This window comes from Canis lupus, chromosome 28, assembly GCF_048164855.1.
Source record: "Canis lupus baileyi chromosome 28, mCanLup2.hap1, whole genome shotgun sequence".
Taxonomy (NCBI): Eukaryota; Metazoa; Chordata; class Mammalia; order Carnivora; family Canidae; genus Canis; species Canis lupus.
Window position 1 is genome coordinate 40,260,206 of NC_132865.1, and position 13,967 is coordinate 40,274,172.

At 38.8% G+C, this 13,967-nt stretch overlaps 1 long non-coding RNA gene across 1 annotated transcript in view; it reads right to left on the minus strand.

The window, feature by feature from the left end:
- Positions 1–13,152, minus strand: part of LOC140620026 (uncharacterized) — a 61,800-nt gene extending 48,648 nt beyond the window's left edge. Inside the window, exon 1 of the long non-coding RNA XR_012019773.1 lies at positions 13,025–13,152. This is a non-coding gene — a long non-coding RNA (uncharacterized lncRNA). The remainder of the gene's footprint in view (positions 1–13,024) is intronic.
- Positions 13,153–13,967: the final 815 nt, after the last annotated feature.

A 13,967-nucleotide genomic window follows, 5' to 3' on the forward strand; every position in this document is an offset into this window, starting at 1 on the left:
AATGTCTTTAATGTCTTTTTGTTGTCTGATTGCTGAGGCTAGGACTTCCAGTACTATGTTGAACAGCAGTGGTGAGAGTGGACATCCCTGTCTTGTTCCTGATCTTAGGGGAAGGCTCCCAGTGCTTCCCCTTTGAGAATGATATTTGCTGTGGGCTTTTCATAGATGGCTTTTAAGATGCTGAGGAATGTTCCCTCTATCCCTACACTCTGAAGAGTTTTGATCAGGAATGGATGCTGTATTTTGTCAAATGCTTTCTCTGCATCTAATGAGAGGATCATATGGTTCTTGGTTTTTCTCTTGCTGATATGATGAATCACATTGATTGTTTTATAAGTGTTGAACCAGCCTTGTGTTCCAGGGCTAAATCCTACCTGGTCGTGGTGAATAATTTTCTTAATGGGCGGTTGGATCCTATTGGCTAGTATCTTGGTGAGAATTTTTGCATCCATGTTCATCAGGGATATTGGTCTGTAATTCTCCTTTTTGGTGGGGTCTTTGTCTGGTTTTGGAATTAAGGTGATGCTGGCATCATAGAACGAATTTGGGAGTACTCCATCTCTTTCTATCTTTCCAAACAGCTTTAGTAGAAAAGGTATGATTTATTCTTTAGACATTTGATAGAATTCCCCTGGGGAGCCATCTGGCCCTGGACTCTTGTGTCTTGGGAGGTTTTTGATGACTGCTTCAATTTCCTCCCTGGTTATTGGCCTGTTCAGGTTTTCTATTTCTTCCAGTTCCAGTTTTGGTAGTTTCTGGCTTTCCAGGAATGCGTCCATTTCTTCTAGATTGCCTAATTTATTGGCGTATAGCTGTTCATAATATGTTTTTAAAATCGTTTGTATTTCCTTGGTGTTGGTAGTGATCTCTCCTTTCTCATTCATGATTTTATTAATTTGAGTCTCCTCTCTCTTCTTTTTAATAAGGTTGGCTAATGGTTTATCTATCTTATTAATTCTTTCAAAGAAGCAACTCCTGGTTCTGTTGATCCGTTTTGCAGTTCTTCTGGTCTCGATTTCATTGAATTCTGCACGAATTTTAATTAATTCTTTTCTTCTGCTGGGCTTGGGGTCCATCTGCTGTTTTTTCTCTAGCTCCTTTATGTGTAAGGTTAGCTTTTGTATTTGAGTTCTTTCCAGTTTTTGAACGGATGCTTGTATTGCGATGTATTTCCCCCTCAGGACTGATTTTGCTGCATCCCAAAGATTTTGAACGGTTGTAACTTCATTCTCATTAGTTTCCATGAATCTTTTTAATTCTTCCTTAAGTTCCTGGTTGACCCTTTCATCATTTAGCAGGATGGTCCTTAACCTCCACGTGTTTGAGGTCCTTCCAAACTTCTTGTTGTGATTTAGTTCTAATGTCAAGGCATTATGGTCTGAGAATATGCAGGGGACGATCCCAATCTTTTGGTATCGGTTCAGACCCGATTTGTGACCCAGTATGTGGTCTATTCTGGAGAAAGTTCCATGCGCACTTGAGAAGAATGTGTATTCAGTTGAGTTTGGATGTAAAGTTCTGTAGATATCTGTGAAATCCATCTGGTCCAGTGTATCATTTAAATCTCTCGTTTCTTTGGAGATGTTGTGCTTAGAGACCTACCGAGGGTAGAAAGAGCTAGATTGAAGTCACCAAGTATAAGTGTATTATTATCTAAGTATTTCTTCACTTTGGTTATTAATTGGTTTAAATATTTGGCAGCTCCCACATTCGGGGCATATATATTGAGGATTATTAAGTCCTCTTGTTGGTAGATCCTTTAAGTATGAGAGAGTGTCCGTCTTCATCTCTCACTACAGTCTTCGGGGTAAATTTCAGTTTATCTTGTATAAGGATGGCTACCCCTGCTTTCTTTTGAGGACCATTTGAATGGTAAATGGTTCTCCAACCTTTTATTTTCAGGCTGTAGGTGTCCTTCTGTCTAAAATGAGTCTCTTGTAGACAGCAAATAGATGGGTCCTGCTTTTTTATCCAGTCTGAAACCCTGCGCCTTTTGATGGGGTCATTAAGCCCGTTCACGTTCAGAGTTACTATTGACAGCTATGAGTTTAGTGTCATCATGATATCTATTCAGTCCTTGTTTTTGTGGATTGTCCCACTGAACTTCTTCTTAAAGGGGAATTTTAAGAGTCCCCCTTAAAATTTCTTGCAGAGCTGGTTTGGAGGTCACATATTCTTTCAGTTCCTGCCTGTCTTGGATGCTCTTTATCTCTCCTTCCATTCTGAATGAGAGCCTTGCTGGATAAAGTATTCTTGGTTGCATGTTCTTCTCATTTAGGACCCTGAATATATCCTGCCAGCCCTTTCTGGCCTGCCAGGTCTCTGTGGAGAGGTCTGCTGTTACCCTAATACTCCTCCCCATAAAAGTCAGGGATTTCTTGTCTCTTGCTGCTTTAAAGATCTTCTCTTTATCTTTGGAATTTGCAAGCTTAACTATTAGATGTCGAGGTGTTGAACGGTTTTTATTGATTTTAGGGGGGGATCTCTCTATTTCCTGGATCTGAATGCCTGTTTCCCTTCCCAGATTCCCTTCCCTTCCCTGCTCCCGCCCCGCAGCCCCCTCCGCGGAGCCGCCCCCGAGCCCCCCGAGCTGCTCCGGGTCCCGCCGTGCGCGCTGCAGCCCTTAGGGAGCTCCGCGCATCTCCCGGGGCGCAGGTGTCTGTTAGTGTCCCCGGGAGCCCGAGGGCATCCCCGCCCTCCTGGGTCCTGCTCCACCTCCCCGCGAGCCCCTTTCCCCCGGGAAGGTTGGTGCAGCTCCTGCTCCTCCGGGACGGGGCTCTCCTGTCCTGGGGACACTCGCCCCGGCCTCAGCCCGGCTCCTCGCGGGGCCCCTCCCCTTGGAGGCCTTTTGTTTCTTTATTTCTTTTTCCCCGTCTTCCTACCTTGACAGAAGCGCAACTCTTCTCACTGTAGCATTCCAGCTGGTCTCTCTTTAAATCTCAGGCCGAATTCATAGATTTTCAGGATGATTTGAAGGTTATCTAGGCAATCTGGTGGGGACAGGTGACTTAGGGACCCTACTCTTCCACCATCTTGCCCCTCCCTCCCTCTGATGAAATATTTAAATGAAGTAGATAATTTCTTTTTATTGTAGGATTTCTCATCACAATTATATTATTCCAAGAACTGTCTGATTTAGTGCAAAAGCAAAAAACATAAAACAAAGCAAAGAAAATGAAGATAAAATAAACCCAGTATAAATTTTTAGTGCATTTTCCCCTTGAGTTAATAATATTCCAACTATTTTTAGATACTCTTAACTATAACAGCACTGCTATTGCTCTTTACCTGTAGATATTTTATTGTTAAATTGATCTAGTAAAAGAAAACAAACAAACAAAAAAAACCTTACATAACTTCTCCATTGTTGTTTCTACATTCAAGGTAACTGAAATTTATTGTGTGTAATTGTATTTTTAGATATGGTGTTACTGTCCTCTGATTTTTAAAGAGATTGTTTTTCAACCCAATTTATTTTTAACATCACTAATTTATATAATGATAAAGAATAAAATCAGGGATTTAATTTGAACAGATTAGATATTACTTCTCCCATCATATCTCTAAGTTGAATGTTCCCTATTTTATTTTATCTTTTGTTTTCATGTGCAATAAACCATCCATACTCCTTCAGAAAAAGAATAATTCAATTATGTAACTTGGAAGGAATCGGCACTTTCAGATCATTGTTTCAATTGAGTTCACATATCTCATACTTTAAACTCAGTGTTAATTAAATAATTTATATATGATTTGAAATCAAATACACAATGGAAGCTTTTGTAATGATCAGAACCACCATATATCTGTCCCTGAGATTCTCTTCCCTGTATATCTTACCTTTCTTAAAGGCAAAAATAAGTAACTTTCTAAAGGAAAGCTCCAGTAACCATTCTCTAATTTAGAAGTTAGGCTGGAGTTAATGGTTTAACTAAAGATGTATGGTCTCCAAGAAAAAAAATTTCAAAAAATTTTATTCTTCTGGATTATTCATTTGTTTAATTTAAACACAAAGGATTGAACACACTTTATTTCAACAAGGTAATGGACACTTATGGATATCATTGTCTATAATTAATAAAAGAGTTTTAGCAAGACATTTCCCTCTTATTCTATAATTTGTCTTTTTACTATAACTTTTATAATATAAATGGGCTTTCCACAAAGTGTGTTTCACTCTTCCTTATTACTGGTGGAATGCAAAATGAAACTGTGCCATCAATGAAAGATAATTTGTCATATTTAATAAAGCTGTATATACATTATATAATATGTAATATATGTAACTTTCATAAAGTTTTAACTTTATATAAACTTTCATACCCATTGGCCCAGCATTCCCACTTCTAAGAAATTAACCAAGGATACTCTGCCCAAAAAAATGAATAAACAAATATATGCATAATACTATTCTAAACAGTACCTTTAAATGACAAAGACCAGAAATAATTCAAATGTCTATCAATATAATACTAGTTTAATAAATTATTATATAGCCATACAATGTAGTACACAATGCTGTAAAAAGTGTAAAAATATCTTTTGGACTATTATGGCAAAATCTCCATGAAGCATTATTAAATTAAAAAATGGATTAAAAATAACCACATAATATGAATATTATTATCTGGAATATCTAAGAAATGAGAAATTTAAACATAAGTATGTATTCATACACATCCACAGGTATATTTTTTCATATTTATTTCAGATGATTTTATTTTAACATTTGACTATGTTGAGCTTCCCATCCAAGTAACTAGGATAGTTTGGAAGGACACGCATGTTTGTGAAGATAAACTGATGATCCTGAATCACATGACTGGGAAGAGTATCAAGCTCTCTTGTAAATTATTTTCCTTTTTTTATTTTTAAATTTTAAATTATTTATTTGTGTATAGTTGACACAAAACATTACATTAGTTTCAAGTATACAACATAATGATTCGACAAGACTATTTGAGAGAAAGAGAGAGAGCGGGAGCAGGGAGAGGGTCAGAGGGAGAAGCAAACTCCCTTCTGAAAAGGGAGCCCAATTTGGGCTTGATCCCAAGACCCTGGGATCATGACCAGAGGTGAAGGCTGATGCTCAACCAACTGAGTGACCCAGGCGCTGCTTAACAAGTTTATTCTTCACAAGTGTAACTACCATCTGTCTTTTAAAATTGTTATTACAATGTCATTGACTATAAGCTGTGCATTTTAGTCCATGGCTTACTCACTCTATAATTAGGAGACTATATATCCCCTCCCCTTCATCCATTTTTCCTGGTCTCCACCCCTTTATCCTCTGACAACCATCAATTTGTTCTCTGCATTTATGGGACTGATTCTTCTTTTTATTTATTCATTTTTTAGACTTCACACATGAGTGAAATCATATGGTATTTGTCCTTCTCAGTCTGACTTATTTCACTTAGCATAATACCTTCTAGGTCCATCTATGTTGTCTCAAAAGGCATAATCACTTTTTATGGCTGCATAATATTATTCCACTGCATACAGCACATCTTCCTTATCTATTTGTCTATTAATGGTTTTTTAGTTTTTTTCCATATCTTGGTTATTGTAAATAATTCTGCAATAAACATAAGAGTTCCTATATCTTTCCAAATTAGTTTCATTTTCTTTGGATAAATATTCAGTTATATATTTTTTAAATGGTTACTTACACTTCTTTCCATGATAAAATAACTTAGAATTTCCTGGCAATTATAAATGAATTCACAAAATATACAAAACACCTATTTTTATTTATTTATTAATTTAAAAAATGTTTTATTTATTTGAGAGAGATTGAGAGAGAAAGCCTGAGCAGGGGGCCAGACAAAGGAAGAAACAGGCTCTCCACTGAGCATGGAGCCCAGTGCAGGACTCAATTTCAGGACCCTGTTATCATGACCTGAGCTGAGGGCAAATGCTTAACCAATTGAGTTACCCAGGTGCCCCAAAACATCTATTTTTAGGCCTTAAAAATTATAAGCACAGGACTATTTCTCAGAGAAGGGAAATTCATGAGGTAAGAGCTATATATTCTTTGGCTCTCTGCACAGATAACATTTCCTGGAATTGAAACAATGCGTAGACATGGAACACAAGAAGAATGTGATAATCCAACTGTACTGAGGAGAGAGAAAGCATAATAGAGGCTCTGAATTACTTGGATCTGATCCTTAGAGAAGAACTAGAACTGGGGAAAGGAAAGATAGAAACCTCTATGAGCATTCCTCAAGGATCCTTGGCTAAGTCATTTGGTTATATAGGTGCAGCTTCTTGGATTGATGGCAGAATGAAAATGCTAGAGGCACTGCACATGGAAAACATTGGAGTTTCAGACCAGCCAGAATGGGAAGATCTTACTACATATGTAAAGTATTCAAATAAGACAATAGAATGACCACACTTAAGAATAAGAAGCTATATTAAGATAACAGCTATTGAAGGCCCTAAGAAATTCTAAAACCAAGCTTCAATGAGATCATTTTAAACTGTGAGGAATCTTCATACTGTTTTCCAGAGTAGCTGCACCAGTTTGCTTTCCCACCAGCAGTGCACAAGGATTCCCCTTTCTTCAAAACCTCACCATCTGTGGTTTCCTGTAAAAGTTAAAATTGGAACTACCCTATGACCCAGCAATTACACTGCTAGGTATTGACCCAAAAGATAAAAAAATACAGATTCAAAGGGATACATGCACCCTGATGTTTATATTTATAGCAGCATTATCAACAATAGCCAAATTATGGAAAGAGCCCAAAAGTCTGACTGATGAATGGATGAGGAATATAATATAATTATAATATAATATAATATAATATAATATAATATACACACATATATATGAAATATGTATATATATAAAAGGAGAATATATATAGTATATGTAACATATATATATATATATATAGTATATAGCATATATATGGCTATTACTAAGCCATCAAAAAGAATGAAATCTTGCCACTTGCAATGACATCAATAGAGCCAGATACTATTATGCTAAGCAAAATAAATCAGTCAGAGAAAGACAAAGACCATATGATTTCACCCACATGTGGAATTTAAGAAAAGCAGTTCAACATAAGGGGAGAAAAAGAGAGAGGCAAATCATAAAAGAAACTCCTAACTATAGTGAACAAATTGAGGGTTGATGGAGGAAAGGTTGATGGGGGGAATGGATTAAATGAGTGATAGGCATTAAGGAGGGCACTTGTGCTAAGCACTGGGTTTTATATGTAAGGGATGAATCACTAAATTCTATAGCTAAAACCAATATTACACTATCTGTTAACTTCCTAGAATTTAATAAAAACTTGAAAAAGAAATTGTGTGTAAATCAAAATTTGTGGGAGATATTCATATAAAAATATGTGACATACAATTTATATCCTAAATAAAAATGTTCAAAATATTTAGAAAACAAATTAAATTAGAATAGTAAAATAAAAATTCCCAATCAAAATGTGCAAAGATGTGAAGAGAAATCTCACAAAAGAAGATATATGAGCAACCAAATAAAATACACTTGAAAATATGCTCACCTTCCTCACAGATCAGATAAATGAAAAGTAAACCCCCAATTTAATATCACATCACTTTCACTAGAAAACTAACATTAAAGGTCTGGATAATGAAAAACTTTTTGAGGACTTTGAACTGACCTTATTGAAATAGTTGATTGGAATGCAAAATGCTACCTTTGGAAAAATGTGGCAGTTTTTTTTGGGGAATCATAAGCATACACTATCTTAGGAACTAGTAACTTAGGCATTCTGCTTCCTCAATGGATCTAAAAGCAATGAAAGCATGTGTCCTTAAAAAAGCTTTGGACAGGATTGTTCATAGTATTTTGTTCAGAATCACTCCAAACTAGAAACCACCTGTTGGTCAATATGTGTTACGGACTGGATTGAGTCCCCCAAGTTTTGTTGAATCCCTAATCCCCCATGTGCCTGTATCTGGAGGTAGGGCAAACAAGAAGATAATTAAGGAAATGAGGGTTTTATATGAGGGGGACCTTTTCCAATGTCCTTGATGTCCATTAAGAAGAGACACCAGAGATCTCATTCTCTCTCTGCTTTGTGTGCAAACAATGAGAGGAAGCAACCATCTGTAAGCCAGAAAGAAATCCTACCAGGAACTGACTATGCTAGCACTCTGATCTCAGACTTTGAGCCCCCAGAATTCTGAGAAAATAAATTTCTGCTGTGTAAGTTACCCAGTCTATGGTGTTTTGTTACAGCATCCTGAGCTAATACAAGATGTAAAAAGAAAAATAAACTGTCATAAATAGGCCAGAATATATTTCAATGCATCTATTGGTAATGCATGCATCAACATAGACTAATGTCACTAAAATAATGTTGAGTAAAATAAACCAAACATAAAAGAGTATGTAGAGCATGATTGAGAATGGTGAGGGCTGGTGATTGACAATAAAGGGGAAATTTCTGGGATGATGAAATGCCTATTTGGTTACATGGATAACTTTTTTTTAGCAATACTGGATTTCTATAAAGCTACATATTTTTCATGGCTCAAAGAGAGAATCCTAAATTTTAGAGCAATAGAGGACTTTAGACATAATCTGGCCAGCTTCTTTATTTTAATGAAACAAAAGCAATTATTTCCCATTATTTTTTACTGCCTAAGTAGGATGATTATGAAATTTTCTTAATTGCAGGGTAGTATTGTTTCTTTTTTTATTTGTTTTTACTTTGTTGTTGTCTTTGATAGGATAGCGTATTTTATGGATTTTAATAGTTATCTGTAGGACTGTAAATAAATAAAATAGAATTTCTAGTTACTAAAAAAATCTGAAAATAAGAAAATACAGTCATTTACTGTTGGCAGCATGGCACATGCTCATATATGAGTCTGAATAGATTATATTATTTCCATGACTCATTTCTTCATTCTTTATTTTTTAATCTATTCATTTGAGGAAGAAGGAGAGAACCAGTGAGAACCTGAGCAGAAGGGAGGGGCAGAGGAAGAGGGAGAAGCAGAGTCCCTGTTGAGCAGGGAGTCCAATGTGAGGCTCGATTCCAGGACCCTCATGACCTGAGCTGAAGGCAGATGCTTAACCAACTGAGCCACCCAATCACCCTGGGACTTCTTTCTTTTATTTACTTTTTAAATCATTACCATTTGCAAAATAATAAGGAGAAAAGCAATACCCCCTTAATGTGTTGATTTTGAAAATGAAACGAGATAAAACATTTAAGTCATATCAAATGATACTTGACATATTATAAGCACTTAATAAATAATAATGAATATTTGTGTTTTTGAAGGCCTGTGCCAATTATAATTTTTGAAATTCTCTGAATCATAAAAAATGAGAACGCATTCTTGCATTCAAGTCAAAAACTAAAAAAAAAAAACATAAAACAAAAAAACACTAGTTCAGAGTTATGGAAAAAGTTTGGAGAAAAAAAACAGTGATTTGTTAAGTTTTCTAGAACATTTCAATTATTTTGTATGAGAAAATATTTTGAAACATCTAACATATTAGTAAACCCACAAACAGGTTTTTTCCTCATTCTTTTTTTTAATCACAAAAAAATGAAAGTCATTGTTTACATAATAACATAAATATGACAGCTGCAATAGAAGTGAAAAAAAAAAGTTGCTTGAAGATACACACTGGAATTATCTCTAAAAAAAGTTCTCTTAGTTGCATATTAAAAGACCATAAGGTAAAGGGACCCCACCTAGTTCTGCCTCCCCTTCCTCATCCAATTGTTTATGGCTAGTAAGGGGAATAATCTAACAAAAATGTGCTCAGTAGATTAGGGATGAAAAACCAGAAGAAAAAAAAACCTGAAGAGTAAAAAATGATATAAATTATCAAAAATGCTAATTTTGGTATAATATGAAAACTTTAATTTCAAAGTAATTTTAGTATTTGCTTAGATTTAAATTTTAAATTGTCTCCCAACAACATTGGAAACTAAGCATTTATAGATGCTGAATTTCAGAAAAGCTTAACAAATTGCTCTAAATTACCCACTTGGTATTTACAAAGCCAGGGCTAGAATTCTAAGTGACATAAAAAATAGTGATGAATAACAACATAATCATTAAAATATAGATGCATAAACAATCATTACAGCACTGTTAAATATATAGAGATATAAAATCATTGAAATACACATTCACCTCCTAAACAGAGTCAGTTTCATTTACTGTAATATTAGTTTGAAACTTACCTTACTGATTTAGTCAGTATTTTTTTTTTAATTTTTATTTATTTATGATAGTTACAGAGAGAAAGAGAGGCAGAGACACAGGCAGAGGGAGAAGCAGGCTCCATGCACCGGGAGCCTGATGTGGGATTTGATCCTGGGTCTCCAGGATCGCGCCCTGGGCCAAAGGCAGGCGCCAAACCGCTGCGCCACTCAGGGATCCCTGATTTAGTCAGTATTGATGTCCTTTTATTATCTACCTTGATAACAGTTGTTATCTTGTGTAATTATTGTTGAGGTCTACAGTTAATTATTTTTCTATTTACAACTAAAACCCAATAAATATTTCCGAATGGCTTCACAGTTAGGTAATGGCTAAGCTGTTTTTAAGAAAGAAACCTTCTTTCATCATTGATAAAGTTTGCAAATAAATCACCTAGATATATTGATTGATAACTTGTACAGCTCCCATCAGGTGGAATATATTTACTGACAGATTCTCATTTGAGTGAGAAGTCAGTCATGAGGACAGAAGACCATGCCGTTTTTATTTATTGCATGTAGAAATGATGGAATAGCAGGTAAATTTGTAATTCATATCTCGAGTGTACTTCTATACATCTTATATTTCCACATCTTGATCCTACTGTTGTGCGTGAGCCCGAGGTAGGAAAAGAATCTATGTTCACTTGTGGAGTGGACTACAAAGCAGCAGATGTGGAGGCATACTAGGGCAGCCTGTGAAAGATCTTGTCAAAGAAGCTCTGTAGTGAGCATGGAGAGAGAACACTAGATTGCATCTAGAGCCCTATGGATGTGCTTAAACCACATTGGGGTATTAATGATACAAAAGTAAAAAAGTGTCTCTTAGGATTTTCATTTTTATTTGTCTTTTCTTTTCTCTTCTTTGTTTCTTTTTTTGTAATTGGCACTAGGTTATGTTACCATTAACTGAGATGAGAAAGACTAATTGTGGGAAAAAATGCAACATCCTGTTTTAGATTTATAAAGTAAGAATTGTCTTTTTTTACTGTTTGGGTGTTATTTTCTCAACACAAAAATCCCTTTCTTTCATAAGGATCCTAAATTGTTGATCAGGTCCCTTCTTCCCTAACAACAGCTCAAATGGTTCCAAGAAGTTATCCTTACTTCTGGCTCCAAGATGTAGCCCAGACACACTCTAGTCAGAAACTCCCATTTCTTGCTACCATTTATTCTTTCATTGTTGGATAGGAGCCCATTTTTAACCAATGAGCATAGAGAAAACTTTGTTTTAAAAGATGTTATTTATATATTTTAGAGAGAGAGAGTGTGTGTGTGTGTGCATGAGCACATGAGGGGTGGAAGGAGCAGAGGGAAAGAATCTCTAAGCAGACTCACTTCTGAGTGTGAAGCCCGTATGTGGGACTTCATCTCATAACCCATGAGATCATGACCTGAGCTGAAAGGAAAAGTCCAATGCTTAACTGACTGAGCCCACCCAGGTGCCCCTCTGGAGAAAACTTTTAGTGAGGGTTTATAGGGAACGATACTTCCTTTCCTGTCTGAGAAAGCTTCCAAAGCTACTCTACATCTCTCTAGATGAAGAAAAGTGTTACCAGAACTACTCATGTTATTTAGTTAAATTTTTTCAGAGAACATTGTTTATACTAAATCTTTGTCATCACATATTAGCAAAGACTAAAGAGCAGTCTTAATGTTTGTCATGTAAATGACCTGTAGATAGTCAATATCAGCAAGTGAGTGTCTACTGAAGCATCTTCCTCTCAGGAATACAAAGCTCTCATTTGTCCAAGAACCATGACTGCTGGCAGACTGGGAGCCTGTCCAAGAGTAATTGAAATAGGAGAAGATAAAGTCAAGTTCCAAAGACCTTAGCACTTTTCCACTGCTGTCCGAGAGAATAAATGCAGATTTTTCTCCCCAAAGACAAAGTAGAAAGCCAAGGTAATTGCTAGCATTCACCTTGTGACCCTAAGAGGAAGCTAGTCTTAAAATAAGCCGAGTGAGATATGGAAAGAAAGTAGGTTTCTATGTCACTGTTGAACTGCTAAATCAAACCAACCCTGAAGCTGTTTCTAACTCTGATGTGTAGTCCTTTATTGCCTAAGCCGTCTGAAGTTGATGGTTCTGCAAATTATAAGAAAATAAAGCCTAACTGAAGTAGTATACAAAAGAAGATATGATGTAGACCATTGGAGATATATCTATGAAGCCTAGAACCACTGAAGGGAGAAGTATAAGATGATACAGTTACTCACTGTAAACTGACCGCAGTATTGAAGCCCAGACTTGAAAGAGAATACCACGAGATGCACACAGACATGGAAGAGCAGAATGCACTTCTCTGATCAGTGTGTGAAAGTCATTTTGCTGCTTCCAAAGGCTATGCAATCCCTAAGCCCACTGGCAAGCTATCGGGCAGAACAATTAGTTTGGGATTGGAAGTCTTTATAGAAATGTGGCTGAAAATAAGTCATGGAGACATTCTTAATTCTCCTTTTTATTGGAAAAATTAGAATGCTGGCATTTTTCTTGCCTGAGGGGATTATTATGATGGTTGCAGACATATTTTTATGGTTATTATTATTATACCTTACTTCAACTAGAAGTGGAACAAGCACTTTATGTTTTATATAATCTGGATGACACGCCCTATTTCTTACACCTTGCCCCTTCTCCTCTACTACGCTTTTAGTCATGATTAAAAGTATCAATTGCTCAACTTAGAATCCGCGATACTTCGCACGTTAGCTTAGCGACCAGGCCCTCTCCTCTCACTTAGCTTCCTGGATTTCCCCGGAGATTTGCCTCCTCGTCTCCATTTCCCTTACCAACGTCCATCTTCTTAAAAGGTGCCATTCGTGGTGCTTTCATTTCCCATCCGACTTTTTGGATGATCACCAGAATTGTGGCATTTCGTGTGATTCTTCGGCCTTAAAGTATTGAAGTCGGGCCGCCGGCGGCAGGCGGGGGGCGGAGGGGAGTCGGGCCGGGCGGGGCGGGCCGGGGCGGGATGGGGCGGGGCGGGCCGGGGCGGGGCCTTGGACGGGACGGGGCGGGGCCTGGGACGGGGCGGGGCGGGGCCGGGCGGGGCCGGGCCGGGCCGGGCGGGGCCGGGCGGGGCGGGCCGGGGCGGGCCGGGGCGGGGCGGGGCGGGGCGAGGCCGGGGCGGGGCGAGGCCGGGGCGGGGCGGGGGGGGGGGCCGGGGCCGGGCGGGACGGGGCCGGGCGGGGCGGGGCCGGGCCGGGGCCGGGCGGGGCGGGGCGGGGCGGGGCGGGGCGGGGCGGGGCGGGCGCGGCCGGCGGGGAGCGCGGGGCTCGGGCAGGAGAAGAGCTTCGCGGGCAAAGCGCTGCGGCTGCAGGTCCGCGTGCGACGGCGCCGGGGCCGAGGGGCTGGAGGAGGAGGCAGCCGAGGCCACGTCGGCCGAGCTCAAGGCGCGCTGCCCCAAGCGCGGTGCCCGTGGGAGCTTAGAAGACCCCGGAGTGTGACCCGTCACAATTGACACACGCTGCTCCAGAGCGGGTGCAGAGCGATGCCGAAACAATCTTGGACGCGAAGAGCCAAGACCCAGATGTCTTGTTGTGGGTAAAGCCGTGCGCCGCGACCCCGCTTCCCGAAAGGGCTGACGTCCCAGCAGAAGAGAAGAAAGCGCAAGACCAGAAAGCCCCAGATGGAGGTCCCGTCTCCTGAGCGACCGCCAGCGTGCCGGCCTGCCACGGGGCCCGGCCGAGGTCCAGACCGACATCAGACCGCTCCGGAGCTCCAGAAAATCCC